Consider the following 18,570-nt stretch of genomic DNA (forward strand, 5'->3'; position numbering starts at 1 on the left):
ACTGTGGCTCCATGATATTTGAATTGTTTTATTTTCTCCTTGACCTGGGAGTTCTGGAATTTGGTTGCAATATTTCTGGGAGTTATCTTTTTGGGATCTCTTTCAAGAGGTGATTGGTGGATTCTTTCAATTTCTATCTTGCCCTCTTGTCCTAGAATATAAGGATAGATTTTCCTAATAATTTCTTGAAAGATGATGTCTGGAGTTCTTTTTTTGACATTGGCTTGCAGATAGTCCAAAATTTCTTAGATGATCTCTCCTAGATTCATTTTCTAGATCAATTGTTTTTCCAAAGAGGTATTTCACATTTTTTCTATTTTTTCACTTTTGACTTTCTTTGATTGTTTCTTAATGTCTTGTAGAGTCATTAGCTTCCACTTGCCCAATTTTAATTTTTAAGATATGATTTTCTTGAGTAAGTTTTTTTACCTTCTTTCCCATTTAGTCAATTCTATTTTCGAAAGATTCCTTTACTCAGTAAATTTTTATAATTCTTCCAAAGGGTCAGTTTTACCTTTTAAGAAGTTCTTCTCTTCAGTGGATTTTTAAAAACCTATATTACCAATTGTCCTATTCTGTTTTTTATTCTTCAGGGTTTTTTTTTTATGCCTCCTTTACCAAGCTGTTGACTCTTTTTTCATGATTTTCTGTATCACTCTCATTTCTTTCCCTGTTTTTTTCTACCTCTTTTATATGATTATTAAAAATTTTTTTGAGCTCCTCTATTAAGACTTTGGCTATAATAGTTGACTTTGTTTTCTCCTTTTGAGTTTGTGTTTTAGTCTTTCATATCACCAAAATAATTATTTGAGTTCCTTTTTTGTTTGTTCATTTTCTAGCCCTTTTCTTTTCTTTTCATTTTAAAAAAAGTTAAAGTTGTGCTCAGTAACTGTGATGAAGGGAACATTGTTCAAAGCTTCAAGCTCTTTGTACAACTGCCTTCAGAGCTAGCTCCGGGGTCCTTATTGTTTTCAGTTCTCCTAAGGTGGTATGATGTAAGGAGAGGTGTATTTAATAGTCTCTTGGCTTGTGCTCTGGTCTGGGAATGACCCCAACCACCCTTTTCCCCTTATAACTGTGGCCAAGGTCCTCTGCTTCACTGTGAACAAAAGTGCTTGTGTCTACTAGTGTTCCTCCTCACCCTGGGACTGTGACTCAGAACTTCTTCCTTGTTCTGTGTATGGTCAATGTGACAAGAGTCTAGCACATAGAGTCAGCTAGGTACCCCTAGGTACCTTCTAGGCAGTTGTCTAACCTCTCTTTACTGGCTGCAGTCTAGAGCTCCAGAAGCCTTTACTGCTATTCAACTAAGCCCAAGGCGTGTTGATATTTTGGAGCACTGCTTTACATTGCATCCTGATCCACCAGATCTTTAGTGCTGATCTTCTATGTTGTTTTGGGCTGAAAACCTATTTTACCTTGCCTGTTTGTGGATTATGATACTCCAAAATTCATTTTGAGGCACTCTATCATGGTTTTTTGGAAGGTAATTTGGTAGAGATAAGAAGATTCTGTGTGTCTTTGCCATCTTGGTCTGCCCCCAGCAATTAAGCTTTAACAAGGCACAGAACAAGAGGCCAGAATGGTACACAGACAGATGGTGGCATGGGGAATAGGCTGGGGAGGAAGAGTGGCAGAGAGATAACTCATGTAACCATGGATTACAGTTGGGAGCAGTAGGCGGCATACACTCAGTGGAGATGAAGCATGCTCAGACAGAAGGAGTTGGAAGTCTCATTTTTATAGTGTTTTTTTTTGGGGGGGGAATGGATCAACTACCAACTGTGCTACCTTGAGATCAGTCCATTAACATATCTAAGCCATCTCAAAGTTATTGGTAAAGCTTCAAAGTCATCATCCTGAAGTTATGAACACTTTTTCGATATTTTGTTGGTCTGGATTTGTGGAGGTCTAGATTGTGTCTTCAATTGACATATCATAGGATCAAGAGCCTTGACAATCAATACTTAGTTTCTTTGAGTCCAAAACATTATTAGGATGTGAATTTTATTTAGTATATGATGTAATTTGTAAATTGATCTGAGGGATGGTTTGTATGGGACTTTCAGATTTCCTTTTGCAACCTTATTTGCTACTAAAATTTACTGACTAAAAGGACAGGAATTAGCTATGGGGAACAGAACAAGATATAATTTTTTAACAGAGATAGATTTTAGGGGGGGCAATTAACCAGAATGCAGAAGAAAATTCATCTTTTTTTCAAAATTAATATTCTTTGTTATCCTGTACATTGTATTTTATGAATTTAAAAACATGATTCTGAGTTGTCCATCAGCTTCAGTAGGCTGTCAAGGGGGTCTAGGACATGAAAATGGGTAAGAACTGCTGATCAAGTGCAATTCCCTCATTTTATAAATAAATATGACAACACCTAGTAAGATCACAAGGTCACAAAGCTTGTTAGTAGTAGAGGCAAGATTAGAAACCATGTTCTAAGTTTTGTCCATGACTCTATGCTATACCATAACCTTTTCTAGTGCCTTCATGGTCTACGATGTAAAATTTTCTGATACTACAAAATATCAAGGGGCCTCCTTTTTCACAAACTTTGGTCTTAGTCCTTTTACAGTTGAGGAGAAGGTCTTCAAGAGTTGCATTGGTCAAAACATTCGTGACTCTATGGCCAGCTTGCAGATAAATGTCTCTAAATTTAGCTGGGCTTCTCCTCCATAGACAGACATGCATCACTAGATCTGGTTTCAGTTTTCTAAAGGCAACACAAATCGATTTCACAGGGAAATATAGTAATCAATCACATAAATCTATATTTAGTGTGATACAGAACCAGTGTCAGTGTCCACTAAGATAAAATAAAGTTTTTGTCTTCATCAGATTCATGGAATTTAGAAGGGTTTCACTAGGCAATCATCTTTGAGAATTCTTTTGGGGTGAACGGCAGTTCAGCATGGTAGAAAGAGTCAGAGGACATTCACTGGACATTCACTGGAATCTTGGCTTTCATTACTTAGGCAGTACCTTAGGCAGGTAGCTTAACCTTGCTGAGATTCAGTTTCCTCATCTGTAGAATTGAGGAATCAGACTCAATGATCTCTGAGGTCTCTTCTAACTAAACCTATGATCCTGTTTTAGGTGGCCAATACTTTGTAGTTTAAAAATGATCCTGGAGATGTTAAATGTTTTTTATAAATATAATTGGGGAATATTTAATGAAATAAATAAAAATATATCTAAAAAAGACCAAAATTATTTTCTATATCTGATTTTCTTCATAAATTTCCTAGTAGTAAGCATAGCCATTAGGACTACACTTTTGATCTTTCTGCTTTGTCACATTAGGAAGGTTAATTTCTTTAGATTCAGAAGGACTCCTCAGAAACAAGTGAATAGAGTGGAATAGTCTACAAAAGAAGGGTGAACAATTTTGAACATTGAATCTATTCAACTCAATGATTTAGTTGTTGAGTTCACTCCTATTTCTGACATAGAGCTACATTTAGATTTATACTCTGGGTCAGCAAAGAAAATCAGCTCAGACATGGAGCTTGTTTTATTGACAGTGGACCTACTTATTATCATTTTCCAGCATGGCCCTGTGACTTTGCTTCCAGAGTATGAAGATCAGGATTGATGGAAGTGATTCTTCTCCTCAGAACTGTTCCCCTCTCCATCCCTTCATCAATTCCATTGCTTAGATGGATTGTCTTGCTCAGCATGGAGATTATACAGAAACTCCTCTAGTGAGTGGGTTCTCCCTCATTAGATTTCTTCAAGATAAAGTTTGGACCACCATTTCTTGTCAATGGTGTAGGATAGTGGTGTCAAATGCAAATAGAACCAGATCCCCAAGGTCATATACTGACTTTGAAAACCACCAATTTACATTATCTGGGTTGTGTATTTTTCTTTATTTTGTTAAGCATTTCCCAGTGACATTTTAATTTGGTTCAGACAATTCAGGGTCACTTGTAGCTTGGACTCTTGTGTAGAAGACATTCTTGTTCAGACACAGATTGTATTGGATCACCTCTGAGGTCCTTCTCATTTCAAGGATACCATGAAAATATGGTTGCCAATCTCTGCACAGTATGAAGACTTAGTCTCTTTATCATAGGCCAGTTAGAGGAAGGAAGGGGATATACCCACTTTTTCTCTTAACCCCAGAATCCCCCATGAGCCATCTTGTCTTGGTGATCCCTTAAATATTTATCTGTACTACTCATAGTCACAAGAAAAAAAATCCATCTGTCTTTCTGGGAATTATCACTTCATAGCACAGTAATTTCAATTTTCTCTTCTACTCTCTGGGTACTGAAATAGCTTACATAGGTGGATTTTCAAGTATTTGTTTGCAGTTCAAGTTGCAATTTAAACAAAGGTAGTAAAAATCAGTAGGAATGGCTCCTCCATTTCAATATACTATTGATTAATTACCATCATGCACAGTTTAAGTTGAAGTGGTCAAGAATTAACTCTTTCTTCTTTCATATAGAGTGGCCAACAGCTGGCTAGTAATCTTTGCTCTTCACATCTGTCCTCTAAGAAACAGAGACCGACATATTGAACACCTTGCTAAGCCATATCTAATAAGGCAATGACAACCGAAGGTACTTATGCCTATGATCTTTAACTCTAAAAGGAGCATGAATTTTGGCTGCCCTTCTTCATGCAAATTGCACTGACTTAAGAAGTTGAATGTGTATGTTAGGTCAGAGGAGACTCATTGTGCATCTTGTTGCAAAAATGGAATATTTTTACTGCAGATAATTAAAGACTTTGAAATCTGATGTGTATCCATTGAGTGTACTAATTATAATCAGTCCATGTTCTCAGTCAGGGAAAAATAGAGTGAGTAAGCACAATTCCATCCAACAGACTGTGGTCAGGGAATAACTTCATTGCTACTGAGGACTGATGCAATTTTGACTCTCAGGCCAAAATTTAGCAGATGTCTCTGCTAGGGGAATGAGGGGCTTGAAGAGGCTGGGTCGATGAGCAGGCTTCTGATATCATTATTCAATTAAAGCTAGGTCTGCTTCTCCTAATGAAATTATGTCCTGGGTTGGCCAGTGGAAATGAGAACTGATGATTAACCAGCTGGACATCAGCCTGCAGTCTTTCCCCTTGCTTCCTCTGTGGGAGCGGGTGGGGGAGAAGGCATTTATGACTGGGAGAATTAAGAGAGTCCTTATGAAAGAGATAACATGCAGCTTGGGATACTATGAAGAGGATAGGAGGGAGAGCATTTGATACATCCTTATAATCTCTCTTCTGAACTCCAGTGCAGAATCACCAATTACCTATTTGTTGGATATTTCCAACTGGAGGTTCAAGAAATGACCACAGAGTGCCTGTGTTCATTATAGTTCATTCATTCCAATTTTATAATATGTCATTGTTCAGTTATATCTGACTCTTTGTGACCCAACTGGAATTTTCTTGGTGAAGATACTGGAGTAGTTTGCCATTTCATTTTTCATCTCATTTTACAGATGAGGAACTGAGGCAAACAGAATTAAGTGACTTGCCCAAGTTCACATAGCTAATAGTTGTCTGAGGCTGGATTTGAACTCATGAAGATGAGTTTTCCTGATTCCAGACCCAGGTTTCTATCTACTTCACCACCTAGCTTGTTAGTTCTCTAACCAGCCAAACTGGACTTCTTTTTGTTCCTCATAGACTACAATCCATCCCCATTTCTTGCTTTTGCAATGTGCTGCCCCCCCCACATCTGCACCTTATTTTTATAGGATTCCTCTCTTTCTTTAAGATGCAGTCCAAGCACCACTTCTAGCATGAATTCTTTCCTTATCCCCTCAACTAACAGTGCCTTTCCTTCCAAACTACCTTATATTTATTATCATATGCCTCTTGTCTTCCCCTAATGGAAAGCAGGCTTCTTGAAAGGACAGATTGTTTCTTCTTTGTTCACATTTTTCATTATCACTAGCACCTAGATGACCCCCTGGCACATAGATGCTGATTGAACAGAGAAGTGCTTTAAGCAGATGTACAGATAATTGGAGAAAGAAGGGACTGGAGTTTGGAAAACCATTTGGAGACTATTTTTCTAGACACCGAGGGCCTGAACTTTAGACTGGCTGAGTGAATAAGGAGCAGAGGAGAGATGAATAGATACGGTTAGGCAGCTAATAATTCCCTCCACAAGAATATAAGTTCTTTGAAGGCAGGAACTGTTTGTTTTTCCAATCAGCACTATGCTAGCTTCGGAAACAGGTGATTTATTGAACTGAGTTAAATTGAATTGTTTTGTTAATGATGATTTCAATTTTATGGGAATGGGAAGCCGTGAATTCTGTACACTCCTATGACTAGTAAAGGAATGAGAATCTTCTAGAGACAGACAGTATTGGGATCTAAGAGATGAATAGGACTTTTTCCTCTTCCCACTACAGACAGGATGGCTGTGTTTCCAGGTCCATGATCATCAATCTGAACTGCAGAGAGTTCAGGAGATTCAAATTGAAAGCCAGGGATGATGAGTCCTTGGGGTCCTCCAGAATGGGACTCACTATGATTATGGAGGAAATATGAAAGTTTCCATTGGATCCAAGTGACTGTTACCTCTAAGGGTTTGAAGCTTTAAGGAAGATTGGAGAAGGTGATTTAGTTGAGTGGTTTCTTTTTAGAGTCAATGAAGGGTTATTCCATCCACCTGGGTTCCTGTCTTCAATATGTCTAATTTGTTCCCAGTGTGTTTCTCTGTTCCCAGAGGTAATGCTACTATGAGTCACTGTTGCTCCAAAGGCAGGGATTTGGGCTTTGGTAAACATTCAGTCCTTTTGTCCTTGATTGCCATCAGGTCAGTGGCAGAGTGAAGAGAAAAACTCATCTTCTCACCCCCACCCAAGGGCAATTTTCTCTCAAACTCCTCACCAATGGATTCTGCCACCTCTTAACTGGTCTCCTTCTGGAATAGGTGATTCTCAGTTGATTTCCTTTGTCCTTTATAGACCCAGAGATGAGACCAATTCTTTCAATGAATCACAAGATATTCCTTAGTGGAATCATTTGCTTTCATCCAATGACCCCAAAGTCCTGTAATCCTTTCAAAATGACTAAAGATTTAGGCAAACCTAGTTTACTCTTGATTGATTGATTCAATCTCAATGTGTGAACTTTCTGGGATTATACTCATTGGGGAGTGGGAGTGAGTGAAGCAATAAAAGTGGGGAAATGATGGAGAGCCTTTAGTAGGAGGTGATCCCTAAACTGAGACTTGAAGAAATCAAGGCATTCTAGGAGGCTGAGGAGAGGAAAGAGAACATTTTAGGCATGGGAATACAGCCTTGCAAAGGTACAGAGGAGACAGAATTCTTTGTAGAGGGAATATCAAGTATATGTCCAGTTTGGCTGAAGGGTCTAGTGGGTAAAGGTGAGTATCACTGGAATCGCCCTGGAAAGATAGGTTGAAGCTAGGTTATTAAGAATGCTACATGCCGAATGGCAGTTTCCATTTTATTCTAGAGGTCAAGAGGAGCCCCAGGCGCTTCTTGAGTTGGGGGGAGTGATATGGCCACATCCATGCTTTAGGAAACCTTGCAGAGGATAGATTAGTCCTAGAGGGGAGACAAGTGAAAGGTGATCTTCTGGAAATTATTTTTAGTACAATAATATTCCTACAATATGCATTCATTCCAGATGCCTATTCCATGATCAGGAACTTCATTCCTAGAGTTCAGTGCTGGAGCAGGAATAAGAATGCCACATAATGTTATAGAAAGAATATTTTATTTTGAGTCAAGGGACTCGGGTTCCAGGTTTAGTGCCAGTTTTTGCTCTCTGTATGACTTTGGGAAAGGCCTCTTAACATTTCTAGGCTTCAGTTTCTTCATCTGTAAATCAGGGAGTTGAATGAGATGACTCTTCAGGTCCCATTCCAGGTCCATAGAATACTCATTGATCAGTTCTTGCTAAGGTTCCTTTCTCTAACCTCATTTCTGCTTATTGTGGTCTAGAGTCAGTCAGTTCCTACTCAGGATAGGTACTTAATAAATGTTTCTTGACTGAGTGGTCCAATGGGTCCAGTGGGGAACATGGTTCCACATTTCTCACTTTCAGATCATTAGTTCCTATGAGTTGAAGCAGATTGGTTCTGCCTCATCGAGGCAGAGACTTTTTTCTTGTCTCAAATAAGCCTATAACTAAGGAGGGGACACCACTTCTCCATCCTTGGTTGGTCCCCCCAACCAACAATTCAATCCTAAGAAGGCAGACATTCATCCAGAGTTTGCTGCATCCAGTGTTTTTTTTAAGGAACCTTTGTCGATTCAGTGTTGGTCTGTCGGCACAGAGGAATTTATGATAGAGGATTAAGGCTTTTCTTTGCTGTCTTCTTTTCTGCTGCCCTACAGACAAGAGCTAGATTTACAACCCATCTGAAATCTCCCTTAATTGTGCTCATTCCAGGGCTGGGAGTTCTGCAATTATAAATGATTCAGAATCTCTTGGGTCCTGTTGCTGGTAGAAGTTGAGAGAAATAGCCCTGCAGAGGCCAAGCCAAGAGAATGTTCTGAGCTTAGGGGACAGCCCCATAACTCAGACTGCCCTTAAATAGATGCTGCGTATTTGTGGGTGACTATTCACCTCCCTCCCAGATTTGGGGGGAGACAGGTAGCCACTGTTCTTACTAAATAATTGTAGCAAATACCTTTACTAAGAACTAATTGTCTCCTGGCTGACTGTTAATGAGAACTCTACCGGTAGGGGTGGGAGACTGGTGAGTTTAAACTTTTAGAACTGGGGTCCCAGAGGTTACCCCTGGAATCTCCCAAATTGAGGGGCTTTCCCTTTGAGTCTGAAGACAAGTTGGGGAAGGAGTTCAGAAGGGGTGCTAGTTAGATATGTGCTTGTCTCTCCTATTAGTACACAACCTACTTTGGAGTAGGGATTGTTTTGTTCCTTGCATTTGTCCCTCCAGTATTTAGCACAGTGCTCGGCACATGCTAGGCATTTAATATATGGTTTGTTTAATTGATTGTTAATGACAAAGGCATGATTAGGACTGATACATTTACAAAGAAATCCAGGAAAAGCTTTGTAAAATAATTCAGGGGAAAAAATTCAAAACTGAAAGAAAAATGGATAAGAATGAATAAATGATCAAGAATCCTGCTGGAATCTGAGAAAAAGACTGAAAAGTTGTAATAGTTTATGTATTGAAATTAATTCATTTAAAGGTAAATAGAGGTAATTTCCTAATATTATAATATATTAAATTTAAAATTGTGAATAAAATTATAATTACAAATATATTTAGAAATAGATATATAAATATAAACATATTTATAAGTAAATTTGTAAATATAAATTTATAAATATATATTTTAAATTATAATGTATGGTAAAGAGAACTTGACAATTTGCAATGATAAAAGTGTTTTTTTTTACTAGATCTGGACCATCCTATTCCCATCCCCTGCCCTCAAATAAAAAAAAAGAAATCACATGCTTATTTGGTTGTATTAATGTTCTGTGGTGGTGTTGCTTTTAATGAAACCTTTACTAAACAAGTAACAACGAGGACACACTGTGCTGTCCATTTGAGGTAGAGAAAGTCCTTTTGCTTCTTCTCATCCTACTCTTACCTTTGGAAGGAGGTACATTTAGAAAATTGAAAACACTAAATGGCTGCCTCATCAGGAATTCTTGCCCAGATCAGAGCTGGCATCAGCCCTGTCTGAGGCTGCTCCAAAGTGAAAGACTCTCAAGAGGCCATGCTGGACCTCAGGAAGGGAAGCAAAGAGCCAGCTTATAAGATGGATGTGACTGTGGAAATGTCAAGCCCCAATGTAGAGGTGAGATTCTGGGCTAGTCTCCTGGAGGGCTTTTCTGCCAATGGTCATGACAAACAACAGCTGGATATTAAGAATGCTTATAATCTGGGGTTACTCTGACCAGGTTACGAAGAGATATTCTATAGAAATGGTTCACCCATTTTTTTTTTGTTCTTGGTCTGGGCACAGATTAGCTCAGGCCAATGGTTCCTCTTTGAAGCCTGTTATATGGTACTCTCCAATATATAATTTGAATTCTGATATTTAGTATCCCTTTTGAACTTGGACAATTCAATTAATATCTCTGAGCCTCAGTTTCTTCATATGTAAAATGGGCCAAAGAGGGCTGTGTGGAGATTCATATGGGAAATAATGTGGTATAGGTGAAAAAACACTAGTTGTGGTATAGAGTCAAATCCCTCTTCTGGTAATTACTAATGGTATGATTTCCATCATGGTCCTTAATCTTTTGAACTTCAGTTTTCTCATCTGTAAAATGAATTAGTTGGGCCACCTGGCCTCTGTGTTTCCTTCTAGTTTTTACTCTGTGATTCTGAGATAAAAATGAACTTCCAATTTTAAAGCATCATATAATGTCAATTGTATTTCCCCTCTCTATGTTCTTTGACCTTATGATTCAGGGTTGAAATTAAGCACTTCCAAATTAAGCCTTGGTTAAGAGGAATTCTAATCTACATTCCTTCCTATTAAAATTTTTCTTTGAAAAAAATGTTTTTTATTTAAGGGAAAGATTTGATACCCATCAATCAATCAATCAACATTTTACATGTTAAAATAGTGTTAAAAAAAAGATGGTCAGCATACTCTAATCCCTTACTTAATCCTCTTTAACTGGGTCAAGAGGGAAATAATATTGGTTAACCAAACAAGATAATCATGCCCCTGAGGGTTTTTAATAGTGGGGAAAATGTCAATAGTTGTTTAGCCAAATATTAGACTATTCCTACAGGTTTTTTTAGAGGGCTTTAGAGAGGGTAGGAAGGGTTTAAAGGAGGAAGGAATTTCTTTCCCTCTTCTCTTCTTTCCCTACTTCCTCACCATTTACTATATCATTGAAGAGAGTGTAGAGACTGTAGTAAATAATGCATTCAGGGAACACACAGAGGCCAAAGAGAGTAAAAAATGGAGGCAGAAAGACAGTAATCCAAGGGAAGGAATGGCTTCAAAGAATATTATCCCTTCCCCTTAAGAAGAAAGATAACTCTGGGCTTGGGAAAGGACTCTTAGTAATCAGGACTTGTGAGTTTGCCTTTTTGCCACATGTGTTCTATATATGTATGCCTCACTATAGCCCCATTTTGTAGTTTGTGTGTATGCCTAAGAAAATATCTAAACTTTGGGGGCAACAGTATGCATCAACCTTTGCTAAAAGCTACCTAAGACTACTAGCTGATAACCAGTGGTGAGCACACTGATGGGGGCTTGTGAGCAACAATACTAGAAGCACCACCTCTCAGCATCACTCTTAGGACTACAAGAGATGCAATAATCAACTTCCTCTTTGCCCAATTTATGAGTCTGAGGGCATGTTGGATGAGTAGTCATAGAGGGGGAACTGCACTATGAATTTAACAAATGCCAACATTTCAATATACAGAGAAGAAAAGGAAAAACATGCTGTATGAAACTTTGAACTATTACTACATTTAAAATATTTGTTAATTAAAAATTATTTAGAATATTTTTCCATGGTTATATTACTATACTTTAAAAATGAACATACAATTAATATGATAATAAAATTTCTTCTAAACTTTTTTTCTGTCTTATTTGTAGCTTTAAAATGTTTTATTGATGCGATACTCTTTTTTTTTCCCTTTTTTTGACTTGGATCCCTCTTCATTCAGTTTTTTAAAACCTTAGTTCTCTCTTACAATCTATACCAAATATCATTTTCGAGGCAGAAGAGTAGTAAGGGCTAGGCAGTGAGGGTTAAGTGACTTGCCCAGAGTCCCACAGCTATCTCCATTCAGTTTTAGCACACTACCCAAATTTTGCATCAGGATCAAATGGAATCAAAATATAGCACTTGACCTAATGTCTTGCAAATAGTAGGCACTCAATAAGTATTTGTACCAGTATGTATAATGATTATAATCCTAGATCAAGAAGACTTGGGTTTTGAACCCTTTCTCACTTAATTAGCTATATATATATATATATATATATATATATATATATATATATGACTATATTCAAGTTCATCAACCTATCAGAGTTTCATCTGTAAAATGGGTACTATAATACCTGCTTATTATCTTATTATTATCTTATCTATTATTAATTATTATCTTACAGAATTGTCACAAGTCAAATGAATGTATATAATGAGCTTTGCAAACCTTATAGAAATATTTAAATAAGGGCTGTTATTTACTGAATGAATGAAACTACATTATGGAAACAACTTGATTTGGGAATCAGGGTTATTACGTGACCAAAGCTTTGCAAAGTACTTAATTTTCCTTGTTTTTAAGTTTCCTCATAGGAGTGAATGTGAAAATATATGAAAAGCACTTTTCCAACCTTAAACAGATGTCAATTATCATCATCATCATCATCATCATCATCATCATCATCATTATCATCATCATCATGTTTTCAAACTTCAATTCTGCCTTCTAAGATAAAGACAAAAATACATGTAAAAATCACTCTTGTTGGCTGTAATACTAGGAGAATAACAGATTTGTTGATATCTGGCAAGATTGGGAAACCTACCCCAGCCTGATTTGGCTTCTTTTTTTGACTTGGCCCTGATGCTTTGGCTCCAGGGTTATGACTAGTTATCAGATTAAAGAATTGTTCTGGGGACAGAAGTGTCTGTCCTGAGAGTTTCCCCACTGATAAAAGTGTCAGATAACTAAGTTCTTATGGAATTATTGTCTATGAGAGCTTATTCCTGGTTATTGATCTTTGTCTCCCTTTTTCTGTGGGCTGTTCCATGTTAGCTGTAAATAGAAAAATTGGTGTAGCCCTTAACGTCGGGCTGCAATGAAATTGTACTTTCTCTGGAGTTAATGCATTATAGATTCCAAGCCAAAATCCCCTCTGTGTAACAGAGGAGAGCTTGGAGCAATGCTAGTCAGTGATCTAGGGTGTTTTGATATTTAGTAAAGACCTTTCTGGGTTTTGTGTATGGGAACCTGAATTCTGACCTTTCCTCTGAATGCCATCAAAATAAGGAGGTTGCAAAGACTTAATAAGAGTTCATTAATTAACCTTTTCAGTCTTGATTTAATTTGAGTTTGGCTTTCAAAAAATGACACTTCCAAGCAAGACATCACACTTACAACACAGTGATTTCCTCTGACATTGCTCGAGTTCCTCCATTCCTGTCAACCTTCTTGAAAGACCAGATCAAGTTAGCCAATGCTTGTTTCTCATTTTTGTGTGTGTGTTTGGGAAAAATGTGCTGGAAGCAAATATATGGCATCTTGTTTGACTGTCGCCAGTGGTGACAGGCCAGTGTCTCCTGATACTTTATAATACAGGCTTTCCCATCACCCCTCTGCCATTTTCTAGGCAGAGAGATGGAGGCACTGAGCACTTAGTAACCTGTCCAAGGTCTGTTGGCTATTTGTCAGTCTAGACACCAATAAGCCATTCTGTTTGTCTAGCCAGTTTTTGCTTATTTCAGGCTCATGATTTATGAGCCCCAAAGTGGTCAAGTGAGCAGCTATTAAGAACTGTAGTCAAGATGTCAGTATTTCCTTGTCTAAGTGGTAGTATGGTATAATGGAAAGAAGTGATCTGGGCTGAAGGCTAGCTCTGATATTTACTAGCTATGGAACCACTGAACAAACTACTGTTTTCCGGATCTCAGTTTTCTTAGCTGTAATATAAATAGAAGAGTGATAGATTGAACCAGACATGCTCTGGTTCCCTCTTGCTCTAAAAATCTAAGATTGGAATGGTATAGTGGAAAGAATGCTGAATTTGGAATCAGAAAACCTAAATTAAAATCCCAGGTTTACATCTTAGTACTTGTTTGATAGGCAAGTGATTTAACCAATATGAGTTTCAGTTTCCTTATTGGTGACAAGAGGGCATTGGACTAGACTGCCCCTGAATTTGCTTTCAGATTTTAATCTAGGTTCATATTATATATGTCTCGAGACCTCAGTTTCTCCCACTATAAAACTGAGAATATTTACATTGTTGTTGTTAACTACTGGATGGCATGGCATCAGTAAAATTATTTTATAATGATTTTAATACTCCAAGGAAGTATAGTTTTTTGGATACAAGTCCTCCTTTTACTAATGGGGACAGCCATAACCATTTTTTCCCATTACTCAGCCTTGCAACCTTCAGGTCATCCTTTCTTATTTTATCCATCCATTCATTTATATTACGGAGAATTGGAAAGAAAAGAGACTTGAAGAAAGAAAGACCCAGGAAGAACCTAATGGAATAGTTTGGGTAAGAAGCAATGAAACTCTGATCTATAATCAAAGGTGTGTGAATAGAGAAGTCAGATGTGAAAGATACTGTGGCCATTAGGTTTGACAAAACTTGGCATCAGATTGCATATGGTGGCTGAGAGAGATGAAAGAGTTGTAAGGGTTTTCTCAGAGGCTTTCTTGTCCAACTTGTACCCGAGCAAGTCTCTCTCCCACAACATCTTCATTCTCTTTACTCAGTGGTCCTACTGAGAGGAGAACTTATTTCCTCAGGCCATCTCTTCTATTTTGGTATCACCCTAATTGTTCAATTTACAGTTGAGCTATGAACTTCCACCAATGTCTCCTGATCCTGCCCTTTGTGGACACGAAGAACAAGAGGTAAACCTTTTGGACAAGATAGCCTTTTGAAGATCTAAAGACAGGTCTCAGGTCTGCCTAGTCTTCCTCCATGTCTGATCTTCTCTGGGTTAAATGTTCCCAGTTTCTTCAATAATATTGCTTTTAATAATAATCAATAATAGTAACAATAATCTTCTGATTGGTGGATCCAAGCCCTCTATGCTAAGAAGATGCCCATGTTCTCTTAGCTCCCTGGCAGAGGTGTTTGAAGTACAGCCTTCCCAATGTGACTGAATTAGATGGGTTCTAGAACAGTCATCTCATGACCTCTAGGACACATTAGTACAGTCAAAGGTTGAAGTTTTGGGGGGAGATAGGTGGACTCAGACAAGCAGTCAAAAATGAGATCTTCTAGCTTCTAACCTGGTACAGACCACCTTAACTTGAACCTCCATACTCCCTTGGATTTTGATGCACCTAAGACTAGATCAAGTATCCACTCCCAATGATTTCTCAGACCACATGCCTATAATTTCTATGGAGGAAATGACAATGAAGAGGGTAATGGGGGGAAAGGAGGTGACGGTGATGGGCAAATAAGTGGCTGGCAAAAGACCAATATACAATTCAATTAAATAAAACCCATATTTTATAATAAAAAATTGGGTTTTGTACAATTCTGGAAATCTATTTACAAAGCTTCCTGGGTCCTTCCAAAGGATATATTTATTCTTCTCAGGGAAACATCCCTCTCAACCTCCACTGCCCCAGATAAACTAACAAACCATTGGAGTAGATTCCTTTAGGAAATTATTATTTCCTCAAGTTCCTCTTTTCACTAAATCTGTAGATCTCAGAGGATCTGATCTTCCTACTCTTCAGTTTGAAAGACCAAGGGAACTGAAGACTGCTACAAGATCTAGTAATATAGAGATGAAGAGGAAAATCAAGATGAGAACAATCCCCACTGGAAAGGCACTGACTCCTATGCTCTGATTTCTCTAGCTGCTCTTTGCTTGGGATTTAAGCAGGAGTTAAAAAAACTGATGTTTTTAGAGCCTGGGATTCTTCTCCCCTCCTTACTGAGATTATTGATTTTAGCCTCTGTCTTTAAATGATCATTCTTTCCCAGGGGGCAGAGGCTTGACAAGTATCATATATCTTGATGCTAGAACCAATATGAAGATTAAGAAGGTTCTCAGAAAGTGATACAAAGCTAGGGTCTCCTGATGAAGCCATACTCTCTGCTCAAACAACGACTTGGCCAATGACTTTGGAACTAATCACAAGAACCCTTAATGGCTCAATTTCTTTTCTAGCAAAGCAGAGAAGATAAAAGGCAGAGATGGTTAGTGAATGAGAACTCCTCTTTAATAAGACTTTTCTTTGGGAGTTGGTGTATTCCCATTTTATGGAAGCTCCAATAACATTAAGTGAGAAAGGAAAGTCAGCTCCTAAGATCGATATATGACTGTCCCCTTTTCAGATCTTGAGGTCATGCTTCTTTTCTGTTCCCGACATTCCTAGAGGAAGGACTCTCACTGTATCTAAGGCACTTGTGTTGGCCTCACCTAAGAAATTTAATCAAGAGCTTTTAGGCTTCTTATCTATCTCAGAGGTGGAGCCATTACTTTCTTTCCACCTTGAGCTTATCAGAGATAAAAGGACTTGGAACATTATGATATGTTTTTCTGTGGAGATGTCAGATAAATAAGATTTCCTTCTATTTTGTTAAAGGTTACGAAAGGCACCACCACATCATTCCTCTTCTCACCATCACTCTTCTTTCCATGGCAAAGAATAAAAATGCTGGTTGATGGCATTTCTTCTCATGAGTGAGACCTTGAATTCTTGGGTCCCTGAGGATGCCAATTCTGTTTTCTTTTTATATTGTTATTGAAGTAACAGAAGGCAGTAGAAAGAACAATTGACTTGGCTCATTGCTCAAGAACTGAGTCATTTATTAGTCCAGACTTATACAGGATTTTTCCTTTTGATCCTGCCCTTCACAACATTGTTGAATTTGTATTTGTTCACTTAACACATGGGAGTAATGAAATTTAATTCAATAAATATTTACTAGCCCCCTATTTATTATTTTAGGAACAATTCAACAGCAATTAATAAATCTATGAAGCATTCCCCCTACACCCAAGATAAATCCTTATTAAGTGCCTTCTAGGAACTGTAGATACTAGAGTAGGGATTGGATCTGTGATTTAATTGATATGGGTACCACTTGTTAAGGAAACAGTCTGCTATCAAAGGTCAGGGTTTTGAAATGAGTTCAACATACTTAGAACGAGTTTTATTGTTGTTGAGTCATTTCAGTTGTGTCTGACTCTTTGATCCCATTTGGATTTTTTTGGGAAAAGATATGAGCATGTTTTGCCATTTCTGTCTCCAGTTCATTTTACAGATAAGAAAACTGAGGCAAATAGAGTTAAGTGACTAGTAAAGGCAGAACTTGAATCTGCATCACGTTTGGCTTTGATGCCAGCTCTCTACCCCTCTTATGCCACAATTGCCTCAACATGTTGGCATATATATTTGAAAAATTACATTGATCCTTGACCTCAATGAGCTTGTATCCTATTGATGGATGGTGAAGATTACAATATGTACACATGTAAGAATAATATCAATTCAATGCTATTCACCAAGCATTAATTGCATGCCTACTATGTGCCAGTCCCAAGGGCTAAAGAGAAGAGTACAAAATAATAGGACAGGCTCTACTTTCAAGAGATGCATCTAGTGCCTCAATGGATAAAGCACCAAGCCTGGAATCAAGAAGACCTGAGTTCAAGTCCAGTCTCAGACATTCCCTAGCTGTCTGGGCAAGGCACTTAATCTCTCTAAGCCTCAGCTTCCTTACATGTAAAATAGGGCTAATAATAGCACCTACTTTGAAGGGTTGACACCAAAATAAAATGAGACCATTTCTATTACAGGCTTTCTGAGCTTTAAAATGCTCACTCTATAAATAAATATGAGTTATTGCTATACACAGAGGAAATACTTAGCAAAGAAATCATAACTCTTTTTTCAGTAGTAAAGGATTTGAAGATTTTGGATTCTAAATAGCTATGTGATGATAAGATGACTTCCTAGAAAGGATTAGTGCAGAAGGCGTAAGGGGTGGCCCCAAAGTCATGGTCTAGAAAAGGTTTCCCCTTCTTGATCTGTTGGCAATGGTGGTAGAGTTGGCCAAAAGCAAACTGCCCAAGGGGACAGACAGCTCCTGGACACTATCCTCACACCTAGCATTTCAGCCTCTATAGGACCAGATCTAACCATATCACTCCCCATACTCAATAAACTCCAATGATTCCTAATGTCTCTAGGGCCAGATAGAAATCCTTCTTAGCTGGCACTTAAAGCCTTTCATCATCTAGTATCAACTTGCCTTTATATTCTAATTAGCCATTAAATCCCTTTATGCACTTTTGTAATCTGGCCATACTGGTTGTTTTGCTGTTCCTCCCACATGGCACTTTATTTCCCATCACTGCCTTTCTGCAAGCTCTTGTCCATATTTTGAATGCATTTCTTCCTCATCTTTACTTCTGAGAATCTGTCATTTTCTTCAAAGCTTAGCTTGGGCTCTACTTTCTACATGAAGCTATTCCTATACCTCCAAATAACAACAATGATAATAATAATAATTAGTATTTATATAATGTATTATGATTTCCCAAGTGCTTTATAAGTATTATTTTACCCTTATAACAACCTTGTGAGATAGGTACCATTATCATCCTCACTTTATAGATGAGAGAATGGAGGGAGAGAGGGGTTATGTGACTTTTCTAGGGTCACACAGTTATCAAGTGTCTGAGGAAGGGTTTTATCGCAGGTCTTCCTGATTCCAGATCTATCACTCTATCCATTGCATCACCTATGCCAGAGAAACATGCCTATTCCTCCTCCTGCATGCATTACCTTTCATTTATACTGTGTATGTACATATACATATATGTATATATATATATATATATAATTTGCTTCGTAGGTCATGATAT

Source organism: Monodelphis domestica, chromosome 8 (genome assembly GCF_027887165.1).
Source record: "Monodelphis domestica isolate mMonDom1 chromosome 8, mMonDom1.pri, whole genome shotgun sequence".
Lineage (NCBI taxonomy): Eukaryota > Metazoa > Chordata > Mammalia > Didelphimorphia > Didelphidae > Monodelphis > Monodelphis domestica.